This window comes from Stegostoma tigrinum, unplaced genomic scaffold (assembly GCF_030684315.1).
Source record: "Stegostoma tigrinum isolate sSteTig4 unplaced genomic scaffold, sSteTig4.hap1 scaffold_100, whole genome shotgun sequence".
Taxonomy (NCBI): Eukaryota; Metazoa; Chordata; class Chondrichthyes; order Orectolobiformes; family Stegostomatidae; genus Stegostoma; species Stegostoma tigrinum.
In genome coordinates, this window is record NW_026728052.1 from 892,111 (window position 1) to 912,185 (window position 20,075).

Sequence of the window (20,075 nt, forward strand, 5' to 3'; positions counted from 1 at the left end):
ATGTCTATTGCTGCATCCATGTCTGTGAATGATTTGTGCAGCAGCCTTGAAGTTTTCAGAGTCCTTCAGAACTTAGATGTGGACCTTGGCAACTTTAAAGAAGTCTAAAAAATATCAACACACATACATTTTGGCAATGACTGGTATGAATATCGATAGAGAGTGGATAGCCAGAGACTTTTTCCGAGGGTGAAGGTAGTTCTTATGAGGAGGCATAGTTTAAAAGTAAGTGGAGGTAGATATAGGGAAGATGTGAGAAGTAGGTTCTTTACTCAGAGAGTGGCAGGAGCGTGGAATGCATTGCCAGAGAGGGGAGTGGAGTCAGCTTCATTAGGAGCATTTAAGCAGCTATTAGACAGGCATATGGATGATAGTATAAGGTAAGGGTGGAGGTTAACTCGACGTTAGGTTGAGGGTAAAAGCTCAGCACAACACTGTGTGCTGAAGGGCCTGTCCTGTGCTGTACTGTTCTATGTTTGTATGCTCTATGAATCCGTAAGTAATTAATCTGCAAGTAGCTGACAGTGTCTTTAAATAACTCTGGCAGAGGGGTTATTCATGTTCCTGGTGATCATACTTTCAGCAATGTGTCATTGAAGGACTTTAAGCGTTGAGCTCTGATATCCCAGTATTGGCAATATCTTGCCTCCTCTACATCATTTCATCAGGTATTTGCTGCATGCAACGTAGAATTGTCAGAATAGCATCCATGGCAACTTGCGTTTGATGTGTGCTCATGAGTCAAATATACAATTTCAGATCTCAAAACCCTTTGTGGCCCTGAAAAACCAGGCGGCAAGAATGCAGGCTTTACACCAAGCGTGATTATCTGAATCGTTTCCCTCCTACTATAAAGCTGACAGTGAGACTTCCGTGAGTTCCACCAGATGCTGTTTGCCAGTTATGACAAGAATTTCATGTCGCTTTTGACCACCTACATGAGGAATGGGTAACAAATGCTGGTCCTGTCAGTGATGTTCCCATCCCTGAAAATATGTGGAAATAAATTGAACCTAGTAGTTATCATTTCCTTTTACTGCGCCTTGTATTCTTCGGCAGATATTTATCCCCCTGTATTCATTGCAGAGTAGTTGAGCATGTGTTCCAATTGAAATCGTTTGTACTAACAGTTGGGAAAAATGTATCTAAAGATTTTTTTGAATGCAGGTGATTTAAACACCGTGCGTTTTTCTGCATATCGGCCAGCAATGAAGATCCGCCGACTCCAGAAAGCGCTCTGTTGTAAGTACATCCACACATTCCAGAATTTGTAATCTCGTGCTGTGTTTTGTTGTGAGCTTCCTTGCTTGCCTGTTGTCAGAAGTCATTGATTACAATTAGCTTGGTTTTGCAGTTGTTGAGACATCAGTTCGGCATGACCTTACAACCTTCCACTCAAAGGACGTTTGTCTATAAAGTTGCTGAAAATGCAATCTGATAAGGGCAGACAGGCATCTTAGACTAGAGTGAGTGAGGAAAGCAACAGGATGTCTTCTTAATGATTGGGAAACAACCACATGAAGGACCGAGGAGGACAGTGAATTAAAAGAGGAATGGTTTGTTTCAAATCAGGTACAGCAAAAGAAATTAAGAGAACGTAAGGAAGGTTGAAATTGAAAAGGCAAGTAATGGTTTATGTTCATTGGAAACCATCAACAACAAAAGTACAATGAAGAAAGTATTTGAGAAAATACAGAAGATTTCTTCAAATGAAAGGGAGACACTGTCTTCATGATATAGCACGGAGTGCAACTTTGGCGTTTAACCACATCATCCCTTGGCCTGAAGTCACTGTACTATTTACCCATTTTATAACAGAAAAATACTTTAATGATGAGTGTCATGGAGAATTTCAGCCCAGAATATAACCATATTCTGAGCAATTGCCACAACAGCTTAGAACATAGAACATAGAACATAGAACAGTACAGCACAGAACAGGCCCTTCAGCCCACAATGTTGTGCCGACCATTGATCCTCATGGATGCACCCTCAAATTTCTGTGACCATATGCATGTCCAGCAGTCTCTTAAATGACCCCAATGACCTTGCTTCCACAACTGCTGCTGGCAACGCATTCCATGCTCTCACAACTCTCTGCGTAAAGAACCTGCCTCTGACATCCCCTCTATACTTTCCACCAACCAGCTTAAAACTATGACCCCTCGTGCTAGCCATTTCTGCCCTGGGAAATAGTCTCTGGCTATCGACTCTATCTATGCCTCTCATTATCTTGTATACCTCAATTAGGTCCCCTCTCCTCCTCCTTTTCTCCAATGAAAAGAGACCGAGCTCAGTCAACCTCTCTTCATAAGATAAGCCCTCCAGTCCAGGCAGCATCCTGGTAAACCTCCTCTGAACCCTCTCCAAAGCATCCACATCTTTCCTATAATAGGGCGCCCAGAACTGGACGCAGTATTCCAAGTGCGGTCTAACCAAAGTTTTATAGAGCTGCAACAAGATCTCACGACTCTTAAACTCAATCCCCCTGTTAATGAAAGCCAAAACACCATATGCTTTCTTAACAACCCTGTCCACTTGGGTGGCCATTTTAAGGGATCTATGTATCTGCACACCAAGATCCCTCTGTTCCTCCACGCTGCCAAGAATCCTATCCTTAATCCTGTACTCAGCTTTCAAATTCGACCTTCCAAAATGCATCACCTCGCATTTATCCAGGTTGAACTCCATCTGCCACCTCTCAGCCCATCTCTGCATCCTGTCAATGTCCCGCTGCAGCCTACAACAGCCCTCTACACTGTCAACGACACCTCCGACCTTTGTGTCGTCTGCAAACTTGCTGACCCATCCTTCAATTACCTCGTCCAAGTCATTAATAAAAATTACAAACAGTAGAGGCCCAAGGACAGAGCCCTGTGGAACCCCACTCACCACTGACTTCCAGGCAGAATATTTTCCTTCTACTACCACTCGCTGTCTTCTGTTGGCCAGCCAATTCTGTATCCAAGCAGCTAAGTTCCCCTGTATCCCATTCCTCCTGACCTTCTGAATGAGCCTTCCATGGGGAACCTTCTGTGACATGACTTTATAAAACATCCCAAGGCATGTCATAGGAGCTTTATAGAGTAAAAATTGATACTGAGTACTGAAAGAGATCCGAAGGTAGATGATTGAAACCTCACCAAAGAGGTAGATTTTAAGGACTGTTTTGAAGGAGGAAACAATGATGCAGAAGTTCAGCAAGGTAATTCTAAAGTTTAGGCCCGAGGAAGTTGAATGTCAGGCTGTCGATGATGGAACAGCACAAATTGTGTTGAAAGGCTGGAATTAAAGGAGCTCATGTTCCTAGAGGGGCTACGAGTAGGACATTATCAGGGGATGTGCATGGGTGTTGCCAGGTCAGGGAGGGATTTGAAAGCCAGGACAGCAATGTGAAAACCAAGGCACTGCTTAACTGTGAGCCATTGTAGATCAGAGTGCGCAGAGAAAGATGGGTGAATGGAACTTGGTGCGTGTTAAGACAGAGTCAACGGACTTTTAAATGATGCCATGTTAAAGAAAAGGAGAACTTGGGAGGCCAACTTGATATTCATAAGAATGGTCATGTTCAGAGTTAATCAATGCGGTCGGGTTTCAAAACTAACGGACTTACCTGGGGCCAAATGTTGTGGATGTGAAAATAAGTAGACTTTGTGACATCAGGCCTATGTGGCCAGAATTTAAACTCTGGGTCAAAATAACAACTGGTACAATGAAAACTGGTAGCTAGCAAGCAGACCTCCTTTCAAGGACCAAAGATAATGGCTTCGTTCTGCACGAGATTTAATAGATGGAAACTGTCCGGTTATGTAGAGACAGTGGAAGAAATGAATGAGGGGGTGGTGAGATAGACCTAGGCATTGCCACCATGTATGTGGAAAGTGCAGTGCTTTCACATGATATTGCTCTGGGGCAGTGTTCAGATGAGAAAAGGAGTGGGATTTTACTGATTTGGCCAGACCTAGGTGATTCACACCCACAGCCATGCTGTCAAAGATTTGTGGATGCCAGAAAAACTGAACTTGACTGTTTGCAGTAAATGTACAGCATTTCAGATGTCACTTGATCCTGCAGATTGACTCCCTAGAATCTGCTTGTCAAATGATTTATATGGCTAAAAGGTTCAAGTATGAGTTTGCGCTGTGGAACTCATCTCGCACCAAAACTGGCCAGTTGTTATATCAAGATTTGGAGAAAGTATTAGTTTTTTGAAGAATGTTCTGATACAGAGAGAGCGACTAATAGTTTCCTGAAAAATCGTGGGGCATTGGCCAGGAAGTTTAACAAACAGTGGGGAAAAAAACAAACTTGACCTGAATCCTATGTTAAGTATATAATGGATTTGTTCGACAGTGAGGATATCAGAAGATATTCTCATTTTTAAGATTAGACACGCGGGATAATTTGGGTCGGATGCACTTCTTGAAGCGACCAGAAAGGTACAGAATTATCCATTGGATGTGAAAAATTTGAAATGAAGACAAAACTTTTTGAGGCTGGGGTGGGGAAGAAATGAAGGTCCGATTTTGCTCATTCAACCTCTCCCATGACAAAATGCACTTGTCGTGTCTATAAGATTGGTGACGGCACTTAAATGAAGAAAAATCAACATGGACATTTCTTCTGCTGTACATAAACCATGAACATTGAATCTCTTGGCAAGGATAATGTGACAGGGCATTTGAAAAGCCAAGTTATTGTAATTTGAATTAAGAGATCAGGCTGTAGAACCTGAGATCAATCTCAGAATAAAATGTAACAACAGCGATAGATGAGGAACCTCTTCACTCACAGAGAGGTGAACTTTGTAATTCTGTACTCCAGAAAATGTGGCGCCTCAGCCAAGAAGTATGCTCAGAACGGGGATTGACATGCTGGGGTAGTCAGTGAAGCACTATTAATGTCACAGGATTAGTAATCTGGAGGCCTGGGACAATGCTGTAGAGTATAGGCGTAAATTCCACTGTAACAGCTGATGGAATTTGAATTCAGTTCAATATAATTTTGGGGGTAGGTAGGAATGTGGAGCCGACATTGCAGTCAAGTCAGCCACGACCTTATTGAATGGTGAAGCAGGCTTGAGGGGGCCAGTTATCCAACACATGCTCAAATTGATATAATCATAAACAAAGCTGGTCTCAGTGATGGTTACACCGTCACTGTTACACTATTCACCGTTATAAAAACTTGACTCATTCACTTATGTTCTTTAAGAAAGGAGCTCTGCCATTCTTATTTGATCTCACCTCCATATGACTCCAGGTCCACAATAACGTGGTTGACACTTAACTGCACTCTGAAATAGTCAAACAATTTGGAGGAACTATGGATGGGCAGCAAATCCTGTCCTTGCTATTCCTGCTCCTTGTTGCTATGATTGTACATGCTTTAACATATTAACCAATTTCCTCTTTGAATCCATTTGAGGAGCAGTGTATATTTTGTATCGCTTGGTGATTCTCCAAGTATCTGATGGATTTTGCATAGTTCCTTCTACCTTCTAAATGTGAGCTCCTTCCAGTGTTTAACCTTTAAGGTAGGCAATCGTTCTCGAACCTTTTTGATTGAATGCCTACATATTAATAGCAATCACTAACCTATCTATTATTAATTGCACATTCATAATACAAAGGGCTACATGTAAAGAAGTGTTCTGATCATCTTTTTAAAAAGCTACTTCCTGACGGTTATCATGGAGATGAGATTAGATTCCCTGCAGTGTGGAAACAGGCACTTCAGCCCATCCCCCTATAACCCACACACACCCCTGAACACTATGGGCAATTTAGCATGGCCAATCCACTGAGTCAGCACATCTTTGGACTGTGGGAGGAAACCGGAGCACCCGGAGGAAACCCACGCAGACACGGGGAGAATGTGCAAACTCCACACAGTTACCTGAGGCTGGAATCGAACCCGGGTACTTGGTGCTGTGAGGCTGCAGTGCTAACCCGCTGAGCCACTGTGCTGCCCCGATGTGTGTATTTGCTTCTAACTGTGATATCTGTCAGTCCCTGGACTGGTGTTTGATACGGGCACTCACAATGTATATCCACTTGATCCAAATGCTCTTCTATTGTTAGCCTGATAAATCAAGAAAAGGTCTGGATCCTTTTGTATATTTTTCACATCACTATATAGTTGCGAGTTTCAAATTGCAATAAGTAAAAATTCATGACAAATAAAAGCATTCCAGAATTGTTTCGACTTGATGATAAATAGTGAATATCTTTTCTTGACTGCAGCTTTCCCGCCTATCAGTGCAGGGAGGCATTGCTTAGCAAGGTTGGAAGAGGAATATTACTGTTCCAATTAGTTACATTTAATTTATCACCATTGAAGCTCGCGTTAGTTAGTCTGCTTTTTTCCAATATATTTAATCTGAAGTTATGACAGATGATTTGGTTTGTAGATCTCCAATTACCTCTCTACTGTAGAACCCAGTTTTGAAACAATTGATATAAGGCACTTATTGTACTGTCACTGATGCTGTCATTATACTACCAGAGTATGGCTGTAATGCTGAATTACTTTAGCCTGCCTTCATGAAGCAGTGCAATCTTTCCTAGATAAGGATGAGGGGAAGGTGCACATAAAAGACTGATTTATAAAATTGAGATTCATGGAATATATAGGTCACTATCAAATTTGGTTAAAAAAGATGGCTGAAGGACAGAAGCAGCAAGTTATGATAAATAGATGAGAAGATCGCTATTAGCAGTTTCCCAAGTATTAGGACACTGATTTTTGGAGATAGATACATGATTTGAATTTGGGAATATGGCATACAGAAGGCCCTTCAGCCAATCAAGTCTATGCAAACCTAACTGCACTAATCCCACTTTGCAGCACTTGGAGAATAACCTTTAATTTCATGTGCTCATCCCAGCACTTTGTTAAAAGTTGTGAGCTCTCTTGTCTCAATGACCCTTCTGGGTAGTGCATTCCAGATTACCACCACCCTCTGGGTAAAAATATTTTTCCTCAAATCCCCTCTACATCTCCTGCCCTTCACCTCATAATTGTGTCTCCTTGTTATTGACCCTTCAACTAAGGATACAGCTGCTTGCTAACCTTGCCCCTCCTAATCTTCTGCACCTCAGTCACGTCCCTCCTCAGCCTTCTCTGCTCTAAAGACGACAACCTGAGCTTATCCAGCCAGTCTTCATAGCTGAAGTGCTCTGCCCCAGGCAATATCCTAGTGAATAATCTCTGCACCCCCTCCAATTCAATCACATCCTTCCAACAGCATGGTGATGAGAACTGCATACAGTTTTCCAACTTTGGCGAAACCACAGTTCTATACAATTCCAACGTAACCTTCCAGCTGAAACCATCTGTGCCATGACTGATAAAGGCAAGTTCTCAGCACGCATTCTTAATAATCCTGTTAACCTGTCCTGCCACCTTCAAGGTTCTGTGGACAAGCACCCCATGATCCGTCTGTGTCCCCTAAGCATCCTAGTGTCTTGCCATTCATTGAGTACCTCCTTGTCTTGTGACTTCTTCCGATGTGCATCACCTGATATGTTTCAGGATTAAATTCTGTCTGCCACTGATCTGCTCATCTGACCAACCCATCTATATCTCATTATGCTATATATATCACGAACAGTGAGGGACCCAATATGGAACATTGCAGTACGCCATTTGACACAAGCTTTCAGTCGCACAAACAGCCTTCTACCTCTGTGCTCTGTCTCGTACCACTATGCCATTTTAGAACTACCTTATCGCAACAGCCAGTGGTGCCAGATGTGTTTACCTTTATTATCAGTCTCACATGTGGGACCTTGTCAAAGGCGTTTTTGAAATCCATACAAACTACATCAGCTGCAATGTAAGCATAGAGCACAGAAGCAGAAATAGGCCATTCAGCCCTTTGAATCTGCCCTGCAATTCAAAGAGACCATGGCAGAACAGTTAATTGTATCAGAGATAATGGGAACTGCAGATGCTGGAGATTCCAAGATAATAAAATGTGAGGCTGGACGAACACAGCAGGCCAAGCAGCATCTCAGGAGCACAAAAGCTGACGTTTCGGGCCTAGACCCTTCATCAGAGAGGGGGATGGGGACAGGGAACTGGAATAAATAGGGAGAGAGGGGGAGGAGGACCGAAGATGGAGAGTAAAGAAGATAGGTGGAGAGAGTGTAGGTGGGGAGGTAGGGAGGGGATAGGTCAGTCCAGGGAAGACGGACAGGTCAAGGAGGTGGGATGAGGTTAGTAGGTAGCGGGGGGTGCGGCTTGGGGTGGGAGGAAGGGATGGGTGAGAGGAAGAACCGGTTAGGGAGGCAGAGACAGGTTGGACTGGTTTTGGGATGCAGTGGGTGGGGGGGAAGAGCTGGGCTGCTTGTGTGGTGCAGTGGGGGGAGGGGACGAACTGGGCTGGTTGAGGGATGCAGTAGGGGAAGGGGAGATTTTGAAACTGGTGAAGTCCACATTGATACCATATGGCTGCAGGGTTCCCAGGCGGAATATGAGTTGCTGTTCCTGCAACCTTCGGGTGGCATCATTGTGGCAGTGCAGGAGGCCCATGATGGACATGTCATCAAGAGAATGGGAGGGGGAGTGGAAATGGTTTGCGACTGGGAGGTGCAGTTGTTTTTTGCGAACTGAGCGGAGGTGTTCTGCAAAGCGGTCCCCAAGCCTCCGCTTGGTTTCCCCAATGTAGAGGAAGCCGCACCGGGTACAGTGGATGCAGTATACCACATTGGCAGATGTGCAGGTGAACCTCTGCTTGATGTGGAATGTCATCTTGGGGCCTGGGATGGGGGTGAGGGAGGAGGTGTGGGGACAAGTGTAGCATTTCCTGCGGTTCTCACACACCACCCTACCAACCTCCGGATGCAACGCATTATCCTCCGACACTTTCGCCATTTACAATCCGACCCCACCACCCAAGACATTTTTCCATCCCCTCCCCTGTCTGCTTTCCGGAGAGACCACTCTCTCCGTGACTCCCTTGTTCGCTCCACACTGCCCTCCAACCCCCCACCACACCCGGCACCTTCCCCTGCAACCGCAGGAAATGCTACACTTGTCCCCACACCTCCTCCCTCACCCCCATCCCAGGCCCCAAGATGACATTCCACATCAAGCAGAGGTTCACCTGCACATCTGCCAATGTGGTATACTGCATCCACTGTACCCAGTGCGGCTTCCTCTACATTGGGGAAACCAAGTGGAGGCTTGGGGACCGCTTTGCAGAACACCTCCGCTCAGTTCGCAAAAAACAACTGCACCTCCCAGTCGCAAACCATTTCCACTCCCCCTCCCATTCTCTTGATGACATGTCCATCATGGGCCTCCTGCACTGCCACAATGATGCCACCCGAAGGTTGCAGGAACAGCAACTCATATTCCGCCTGGGAACCCTGCAGCCATATGGTATCAATGTGGACTTCACCAGTTTCAAAATCTCCCCTTCCCCTACTGCATCCCTCAACCAGCCCAGTTCGTCCCCTCCCCCCACTGCACCACACAAGCAGCCCAGCTCTTCCCCCCCACCCACTGCATCCCAAAACCAGTCCAACCTGTCTCTGCCTCCCTAACCTGTTCTTCCTCTCACCCATCCCTTCCTCCCACCCCAAGCCGCACCCCCCGCTACCGACTAACCTCATCCCACCTCCTTGACCTGTCCGTCTTCCCTGGACTGACCTATCCCCTCCCTACCTCCCCACCTACACTCTCTCCACCTATCTTCTTTACTCTCCATCTTCGGTCCTCCTCCCCCTCTCTCCCTATTTATTCCAGTTCCCTGTCCCCATCCCCCTCTCTGATGAAGGGTCTAGGCCCGAAACGTCAGCTTTTGTGCTCCTGAGATGCTGCTTGGCCTGCTGTGTTCGTCCAGCCTCACATTTTATTATCTCAGAACAGTTAATTCTCAAGTCTACTTTCCTGCCTTTTCCCAATATCCGCTGTCTATCTCAACCTTAAATTTACTTCATGACCAGCCTCAATAGTCTTTTGTGGCAAAGAATTCCACAGATTTTCAACCCTCAGAGGGAAGAAATTCCTCCCAATCTCTGTCTTAAATGTGTGACCCCTTATTCTGAGATTATGCCCTCTGGTCCTAGATTCTCCCACAAGGGAAAACAAACTCTCTGCATCTAACCTGTCAAGAATCTTGTAAGTTTCAATCAGGTGGCGTCTCATTCTTCTGTATTACAACGAGAACAGACTCAATCTTCTTAACCTCCTGGAACTTATTTGAACTTCCTCCACATCCTTAGATATGTGTCCCAAAACTGTTCCGGTGTTACAGCTGAGATCTGACAATTGCCTCGTACAATTTTAACAAAACCTCTGTACTTTTATATTCCATTCCATTTGCCTTCCTCATTACCCAATGAACTTGGATACTTGCTTTTTGTGATTCGTAGACGAGAATATTTAAATCCCTCTGTTCTGTAGCTTTCTGCAGTCATTCTCCATTAAATAATAGCCAGCTTTTCTATTCTTCCTGCCAAAATACATTAGCTCAGATTTCCCTACATTATATTCCATCTGCTAAGTTTTTGCCCATTTGCTTAGCCTGTCAATATCTCTCTGCAGACTTTTTGATTAATCCTTACTAATTGCCTTCCCACATGGTTTTGTGTCATCAGCTACAGTATATTCTCTTTCGTCATTCAAGGCATTAATGTATTTCATAAATAATTGTGTCCCCAGCACTAATCTGTGCGGCGCTCTGCTAGCTGCAGGTTGCCAGTCTGCAAATGCCTCCCTTGTCCCAATTCTGTCTTCTATGAGTGAGCCAGTCCTCTGTTCATGATAATATACGACAGCAACATCATGGACTATTATCTTATTAAGTAGCCTAATGTGTTATAGCTTATCAAAACCCTTGTGAAAATCTGGGCACCTACATACCTTGCAAAATTGTATCAGAATTGTGAAGTGTGACCTCACTTTGATGAAGCCATGCTGATCAAACCTTGCATTTCCAAGTGGAGATGAATTCTCTCCTCCAGAATTTCCCCAGTTGTTTCCCTCCCACTGACGTGAGATTCATTGGTCTGTAATTCCTGATATATCTCTCTCTCGCTCCTTGAAAAATGGTACCACATTAGTTGTCCTCTACCAATTCCCCTGTAGCCAGAGAAGAATTGAAAGTTTGGGTCAGAGCCCCTGTAATTTCCTCTCATCTCTCATTGCAGCATACGATACAACCCCTTCAGACCGAGAGAATTATTTACTTTTAGGCCTGGCAAAGCCTCACTCCCTCCGTCAGTCTGCTCAAGTACCTCAGTCCCTGTCCCCAAGTTCTCTACCTCCATCTTCCTCCTCTTGAATGTAGACTAAAGTGAAACATTCTACCAGTGTCCTTCTGTACGGTATAAAGTTTGCCCCCGGACCCTAATGGGCCCCATTCTTTCTCTGGTTATCTTCTTCCCCTAAATGTACTTGTGAAATATCTTGGGATCTGTCAAATTTTATCTTCATGTTTTTTCATGCGCCTGTTTCCTCCGAACTGCTTTAAGTTCCCTCTGAGCTTTCTATACTCCACTGGGGCCTCCATCATTTGCTCCCTTTGCACCTACTGAAAGCCTTTTTTTTGTTCTTAACCAATTCTGAATATTCCTACACATCCAGGGTTCTTTGTCTTGTTATTTCCAAATTTCATCCCAAAGGAAACATGTTGGGCCTGTGCTTTCCCCATTTTCTTCTCAATCACACCTTCACTTTCTACTGTAGAATTTGCCAGACGTAGCTGAACCTGGTCTACTTTGGTCAGATCCTGCTTTATTTTAATAGCATCTGCCTTCCTCCAATCCAAAATTATTTTTTTTGCAAACTACCATTTTCTTTTTCATAACAGTGGTTGTTATCACTAAATTCTGCCCACTACCACCTTAAACAACTTGGCAACTTTGTTCCCAAGAATTAGATCTGGGACTGGACTGTCCCTTGATGGACCTTCTATATGTTGACACAATAAACTCTGCTGAACGCGTATTTAGAAATCCAACTCCTCTTTACACTCGATAACAAGGTGGACATTATTTTAAAATGAAAGGCAGTAGGTTTAAAGGGGATGAGGGGAAAACCTTTTTCACCCAGAGGGGTCTAAAATGCACTCTCTGGGATTATAGTTGAGACGGGAAATCTCAGAATCTTTAAAAAGCACTTGACGTGTCATTACGTTCAAGGCTATGACCTAGTGTGTTGACAGTGGGTCTAGTGTATTTCGTAGTATGTCCTTGATAGTGCAGACTCAGTGGGTTGAAGGGCCTCATATATTGTATGATTCACTGATTATGACTATCTCAAACAATGTTGAGGAAGTTGAAATCCCCTGGTATAGTTACCATCTTATTATTGCACACCTCAACATGAGTAATAGAGCGTGAAGTTCCAAAATTTACCACGATTGCCAAGCTTGCAGGAGCCCAAACAATGAGGATGATTCTGATCAGCTGCAATAGGCCACCAGAATGGGAAATGACACGGCAGATAGAGTTCAATACAGCAAAACGTGAGGGGATCTGGGATACAGTGTGGTTTAGTCAGCAGTGGCCCTCCTCCTGAGTCAGAAATGTTGGTGTGATTCTCACTCCGAGACAGAAGGACCCAGTATTCAGTGCAGGAAAGCAAACTTGTGTGGTAATGAATCCTCAGCCTGGATCGACGGGTTAGGTTAGTGGCAGATATATCTACGAAATCAAAAGATGATAATTGCAAAGAGTGGTGATCTTTGCTCACTGTTCTGAGTTCGGTCACTAGACCCGAAACGTTAACTCTATTTTTCCCTTCACGGATGCTGCCAGACCTACTGGGATTTTTCCAGCAACTTTGCTCTTGTTCTTTTTGTTGTTGATCAACTTGCATTGTGTTACCCCATATAAAATGTGAAATGTCAAAAGCAAAACAAAACGATGCATGAGGTGAAGCAGTTTAACTAAAGGGATAGTGGCAAACAATAAATACTCGAAAGACATTGTTCCAAAGAGTGTGTGAGGACTGAAAAACCCAGGAATGTAGGGGTCATAAAGCCATAAAATGAAGGAATGGAAGTAGGCTTTTTAGCCCATTGAATTTGCTTCACCATTCGATCAGATCATGGCTATCTCTGTTTTGAATATTCTTAGTAACCCAGCTTCAACAGGCCTCTGGAGTAAACAATGCCACAAAATCAAGCCATCAGAGGAAATAAATTCATTTTCATCCCTGTCTTAAATATGTCACACCTTATTCTGAGATGATGCCCTTTTGGTCGTAGATTCTCCTCCAAGAGGAACCAAACTTTCTGCATCGACACTAACAAGCCCCCTAAGAATCCTGTACGTTTTAATAAGGTAACCTTTTACTCTTCTAAATTCGAAAGAGTACAAGTCCAACCTATTTGACCTCCTTAGAAAGAAGATCCTTCTGTACCTAGAATCAACTTAGTTAACCTTCTCTGGACTGCCTCCAATGTTGAGATTTCTTTCCTTTGATGAAGGGCCAAAACTATTTGCTGTGTTTGATATGTGGTCTGTCTCGTACTTTGTATTGTTTCAGCAATACTTCCCTCTTCTTTTATTCCATTCCTTTTAAAGGCCAACAGGACACCTCCTTCTTAGTTGCTGAGCATGGTTGCTAACTTCTTATGATTCATGCACAAGGAGCTTCAAATTCCTCCTGCACTGCAGCTTTCTGCAATCTTTTTTCCATTTTAATAACATATAGCTCTTTTATTCTTCTTGCCAAAGTGCACAACCTGACATTTTCCACATTATATTCTATCCGCCAAGTTTGTGGCCATTCACTTTCCACGGAAACATAAGAAGTAGAATGAGAAATGGGCCATTTGGCCCTTCAGGCTTGCTTTATCATTCATTATGAATATATCCAATCATCCAACACAGTAGCCTGTTCCTCCTTTAACCTTATATCCTGTGATCCACTTAGTTCCAAGTGCTAAACCCAAACTCCTTTTTGAAACTGTGCAATGTTTTAGCATTGATTGATTTCTGTGGTAGTGAATTCTGTAGGCTCATCAGTCTCTGGGTGAAGAAATATCTCCTCATCTTAGTTTAAGGGTATGAAGAATGACTGTGACTCCTTTGTTCTGTACATCCCTGCCATCAAGAACATCTGCCCTCCATTTGACTTGTTTAGTCCTGGAAGAATTTTAAGCTTCGATGAGAAGCCCCTTCATTCTTCTGAATGCCAGTGGTATAATCTTATCTGACGCAACCTCTCCTAATATGCCAGTCTGCCTTCCAGGAATCAGTCTGCTAAACCTTTGCTGCACTGTCCCTAGAACAAGAGTGTGCTTCCTCAGATAAAGAGGCCGAAACTGCACGTAATATTCTTGGTATGTAATTGCAGCAAGACATCCCCACTCCTGAATGCAAATTCTCTCACTATGAAGGCCCTTCTGCTATTTGCCATCTTTACTGCTTGCTGCACCTGCATGCTTACCTTCAATGACTTAAGTACAGGTTTGCCCAGATCTTATTCTACATACCCATGTCTTAATTTATATCCATTCAGGTAATGATCTACCTTTCCGTTTTTGCTCCCAAAGTGAATAATCTCACATATATCCGTGTAATACTGTATCTGTCTCACATTTGCCCAGTCATTCAGCTTGTCCCAATGACACTGAAGCATCTCTGCATCCTCCTTACAGCTCACCCTCTCATCCAGCTTTGTGTCATCTGCAGATGTGGAGATAGTGCATTTGATTCCTTCGTTTGAATAGGTGGGTAGCCGGAGTCTGAGCACAGATCCTTGCGACACACCACCTGTCTCTGCCTTTGGAAAAAGACCATTTATTCCTATCCTTTGATACTTGCTGACCAGTTTTATTTCCATCTCAGTATATTGCGACAATCCCATGGGCTTTAATTTAAAGCACTAATCTCTTGTGTGGGATTTTGTTAAAAGCCTTCTGAAAGCCCAAAGAAGCCACATCTAGTGGTTCCCCCCTCATCAACTGAATGAGTTACATCCACAAAGAATCCCAAAAGATTGTCAAGTATGATTTCCCTCTATCCCTTTCATAAATCCATGCTGTCCCTGTTTGATCTTGCCACAGTTCAGCTGTTAAATATTTTATAGTAAAGAGACCTGAAATTCCTCCACCCAGAGAATCCATTGTTCCTGGTATTATGGCAGGGTGTGGGAATGTCCTTCGTTGCCTGAGGAGCCTGGTACCGCTAGAGAAACCGGGTTTCAAAACTTATGAAGAAATGGTAGGAATAGTGGCAGCTGAGAGATGAGCACCAACACAGACTCACAACTGCCATTGGTGCGAAAGAGCACTTCAATCAACAGCAAATTGCTGGTATAAATTAGTCGTATGCAGAAACTGCGGCAATAAAGGGCCCATTGAATGGGTGTGTTTGAGAAAGAAATATGAACAGTGTACAGCAAAAGTACTGAAAGTGAAGAGTTGGAAAAAAATCTACATGTAACAATGACAGCATGGATAATCTGCTAGTTTCACTGGGAGGACCATGGCTGGAAAAAAAATCAAACTCAGTTGGGTTGAACTAAGTTGCTTGTCAGATTCTGAAACTGATTCATTGCAAAATTCTAAAGAAGCGTGCAATTATTTTCATCGGGATCTGGGAGACATGGAGAAGACATCTGTCGAATTGAAAATCAAGTGTGAGAGTCCAGCAAAATGTTGCAAGGCAAGATCAGTGCCTCGTGCAATCAGACTAAAGCTTGAGGCAGAATTAAACCTACTTGACAGGGCTCAGAAAGGATTTCCAATGATGTTGCCAGGGTGGAGGATTTGAGCTATGGGGAGGCTGAATAGACTACTTTCCCTGCAGTTTTGGAGGCTGAGGGGTGAACTTGGAGGTTTATGAAATCATGAGGGGCATGGAGAGGATGAATAGCCAAGGTCTTTTCCTTCGAGTAGGGGAGTCAAAAACTAGAGGGCATAGCTTTAAGGTGAGGGGGAAAGATTTAAAATGAACGTAAGGGGCAACGTTTTCCAAGCCGAGGATGGTGTGTGTAAGGAATGAGCTGCTGGAGGAACTGGCGGAAGCAGGTACAATTAGAATATTTAAAAAGCACTTGGATGGGTACATGAATAGGAAGGGTTTAGAGGATATGGGCCAAATACTGGTAAATGGGATTAGAAAAATAAGGATATTCTGTTCACGTAGATGAGTTGGACCAAAGTGTTCTGTTTCCATGCTGTACGTCTCTATGACACTATGACCATAATTGAGTGACACTGGTCAAGATGGGAATCCTTGAATCCAAAAATGATTGGCCCACACCTATCATTCCACTGATAGATGGAGTATACATCTGCGCTGCTTACAAGTTCGCTACTAATCCAGCACTATGTGCTGAGCAGTATGCTTTGCTTGTAATCGATGACCTACTTGTTGGACCAGCTAGAGGTCTGCTTTTCAGTAAGATTGAACTTAGTCAAATCTATCTCCAGATTAATAGAGTTCCTGAGTCACGGAAATACTTGATTATTGTAACACGTAAAGTAGTATTCAATAACAAGAGATTTCCATTTGAAATCCATCCTTGCTTGGATTATTCTAACATGCCATGGATCAGATTTGAAGTGGATTGAAAGGAGTCTAGTGTTGCCAAGACAATATTTTACTCACAGGGAGAACCTAAAAAAGAGCACCCTCACAAGTTAGATTTGAAGAAGTGAGGAAAAATGACTATGATTTTAAAAAATAATTTCCATACAATACTAAGGCCATATCATTGATGCCGTGGGATTATACAAGCCCCCTTCAAAAGTAAAAACTGAAGTTCACTGTGGGATGCTGTAAATCAGAAACTGAGAGATTGCTGAAGGATTTTAGATTACCTTTGCCAAATGAGTTGACAACGAACAGTCCCTATGTAGACATTTTCTACTTCGAGCAAGTAGGGAACACTCTTTGGCAACGGTAGGACAAATTAAGAGAGACAGTCAAAATGACCCACGACTACGTGAGTGGTGGGTGTGGTACTGCAAAGGGAGCAACCGGAACTGAAACCATTTGTCACGTGGAAGCTAGAACTATCTATACAAGGAGGAGGTCTCCTGTGGGGAATGAGGGTCATCACTCCATCACAGCTAAGGAAACGCATGTTTAAAGGTCAGGATCGGGATTCCCGGAAGGTATGTTGCCTCCCTGGTGCCAGGGTCCGGGACGTCTCCGATCAGGTGTATAAGGTTCTAAAAGGGGAGGGCGAACAGCCAGAAATCGTGTTACGTATTGGCACTAATGATAAAGCCAGAAAAAGGATTGAGGATATAAAAAGTGATTTCAGGGAGTTAAGATGGAAGCTGCAAAGCAGGACGAACAGAGTAGTGTTCTCTTGTTTACTACCGGTGCCACGAGATAGCGAGGCGAGGAACAGGGAGCGGGCGCAGCTTAACACGTGGCAGCGCAGCTGGTGTAGGAGGGAGGGCTTCAGTTATGTAGACAATTGGGATGCCTTCTGGGGAAGGTGGGACGTGTACAAGACGGACGGGTTGCATCTGAACTGGAAGGGGACCAATGTCCTGGGTGGAAGGTTTGCTCGAGTAGTTCGAGACGGTTTAAACTAGTATGGCAGGGGGTTGGGAACCTGAGCTGTATACCAGAGGGGAGAGTTGATGCAGGTGAGGCAGTAGCAAGAGGTAGACCAGCTAGTGGGAAGGATTTTCCTGGGAAGGAACCAAGGGATCAGTTCAAGTGTGTTTGCTTTAATGCAAGGAGTATCAGGAATAAAAGTGATGAACTTAGAGCATGAATCAGTACCTGGTGCTATGTTGTTGTGGCCATAACAGAGACATGGGTTTCTCAGGGGCAGGAATGGTTGCTGGATGTTCCAGGGTTTAGAACATTTAAAAAGAATAGGGAGGGGGGAGAAAGAGGAGGGAGTGTAGCACTACTAATCAGAGATGGTATCACAGCTACAGAAGCTTCCATTGTCGAAGAAGATCTGCCTACTGAGTCAGTATGGGTGGAAATTGGGAACAGCAAGGGAGTAGTCACCTCGTTAGGGGTTTACTACAGGCCCCCCAATAGCAGCAGGGAGATTGAAGAAAGCAGAGGTCGGCAGATTTTGGACAAGTGCGGACGTAGTCATGTTGTTGTCATGGGTGACTTTAACTTTCCCAATATTGATTGGAACTTCCTTCGAGCAGAAGATTTGAATGGAGCTGTTTTTGTAAGGTGTGTTCAGGAGGGTTTCCTAACTCAGTACGTTGACAGGCCGATGAGGGGAGAGGCCATTCTAGACTTGGTGCTCGGAAACGAGCCGGGGCAGGTATCAGATCTTGTGGTGGAGAGCATTTTGGTGATAGTGACCATAACTGCCTCACATTCTACAGAGCTATGGAGACGGAGAGGATTAGGCAAAATGGGAGGATATTTAATTGGGGAAGAGGAAACTATGATGCGATTGGACATGAGTTAGGAAGCATGGACTGGGAGCAGTTGTTGCATGGTAAAGGCCCTATAGACATGTGGAGATGGTTTAAGGAACAGTTGTTGCGAGTGAAGAATAAATATTTCCCTCTGAGACAGGCAAGAAGGGGTAAGATAAAGGAACCTTGGATGACGAGAGCGGTGGAGCTTCTAGTGAAAAGGAAGGAGGTAGCTTACATTAGGTGGAGGAAGCTAGGGGCAAGCTCAGCTCTAGAGGATTACAGGCAGGCGAGGAAAGAGCTCAAAAATGGTCTGAGGAGAGCCAGGAGGGGGCACGAGAAAGGCTTGGCAGAACGGATTAGGGAGAACACAAAGGCATTTTACACTTAGGTGAGGAATAAGAGAATGGTCAAAGAAAGAGTCGGGCCGATCAGGGATAGCATAGGGAACTTGTGTGTGTGGAGTCTGAGGAGGTAGGGGAAGCCCTAAATGAGTTTTTTGCTTCTGTCTTTACGAAAGAAACGAACTTTGTAGTGAATGAAACCTTTGAAGAGCAGGTGTGCTTGCTGGAATGGAGAGAGATAGAGGAAGCTGATGTGCTGAAAATTTTGTCAAACATTAAGATTGACAAGCCGCCAGGCCTGGACCAGATTTGTCCCCGGCTGCTTTGGGAAACGAGAAATGCAATTGCTTCGCCACTTGCGAAGATCTTTGCATCCTCGCTCTCCACTGGAGTCGTACCTGAGGACTAGAGAGAGGCAAATGTAATTCCTCTCTTCAAGAAAGGAAATAGGGAAATCCCCGGCAATTACAGACCAGTAAGTCTCATGTCTGTCATCTGCAAGGTGTTAGAAAGGATTCTGAGGGATAGGATTTAAGACCATCTGGAAGAGCATGTCTTGATTAAATGCAGTCAACACAGCTTTGTGAGGGGCAGGTCATGCCTCACAAACCTTATCGAGTTCTTTGAGGATGTGACTAGAAAAGTTGATGAGGGTCGAGCTGTGGATGTGGTGTATATGGACTTCAGCAAGGCATTTGATAAGGTTCCCCATGGTAGGCTCATTCAGAAGGTCAGGAGGAATGGGATACAGGGGAACGTACCTGTCTGGATACAGGACTTGGATGAGGGGATTGAAGGATGGGTCAGCAAGTTTGCAGACGACACGAAGGTCGGAGGTGTTGTTGACAGTATAGAGGGCTGTTGTAGGCTGCAGCGGGACATTGACAGGATGCAGAGATGGGCTGAGAGGTGGCAGATGGAGTTCAACCTGGATAAATGCGAGGTGATGCATTTTGGAAGGTCAAATTTGAAAGCTGAGTACAGGATTAAGGATAGGATTCTTGGCAGTGTGGAGGAACAGAGGGATCTTGGTGTGCAGATACATAGATCCCTGAAAATGGCCACCCAAGTGGACAGGGTTGTTAAGAAAGCATATGGTGTTTTGGCTTTGATTAGCAGGGGGATTGAGTTTAACAGTTGTGAGATCTTGTTGCAGCTCTATAAAACTTTGGTTAGACCGCACTTGGAATACTGCATCCAGTTCTGGTCACCCTATTGTAGGAAAGATATGGATGCTTTGGAGTGGGTTCAGGGGAGGTTTACCAGGATGCTGCTTGGACTGGAGGGCTTATCTGACGAAGAGAGTTTGACTGAGTTCGGACTTTGTTCATTGGAGAAAAGGAGGAGGAGGAAAGGGGACCTAATTGAGGTATACAAGATAATGAGAGGCATAGATAGAGTTGATA

The 20,075-nt window shown here is 44.2% G+C and overlaps 1 protein-coding gene across 9 annotated transcripts in view; it reads left to right on the plus strand.

Moving 5' to 3' along the window:
- Nucleotides 1–20,075, plus strand: part of LOC132207557 (utrophin-like) — a 204,141-nt gene that overhangs the window by 166,920 nt on the left and 17,146 nt on the right. For 2 of the 9 annotated variants that reach the window (XR_009443537.1, XR_009443538.1), the window contains exon 2: nucleotides 1,168–1,242. The exons of the other annotated variants lie outside the window; for them this stretch is intronic. The gene's annotated coding sequence lies outside the window, so the exon portion shown is untranslated. The remainder of the gene's footprint in view (nucleotides 1–1,167; nucleotides 1,243–20,075) is intronic. 9 annotated transcript variants of the gene reach the window in all.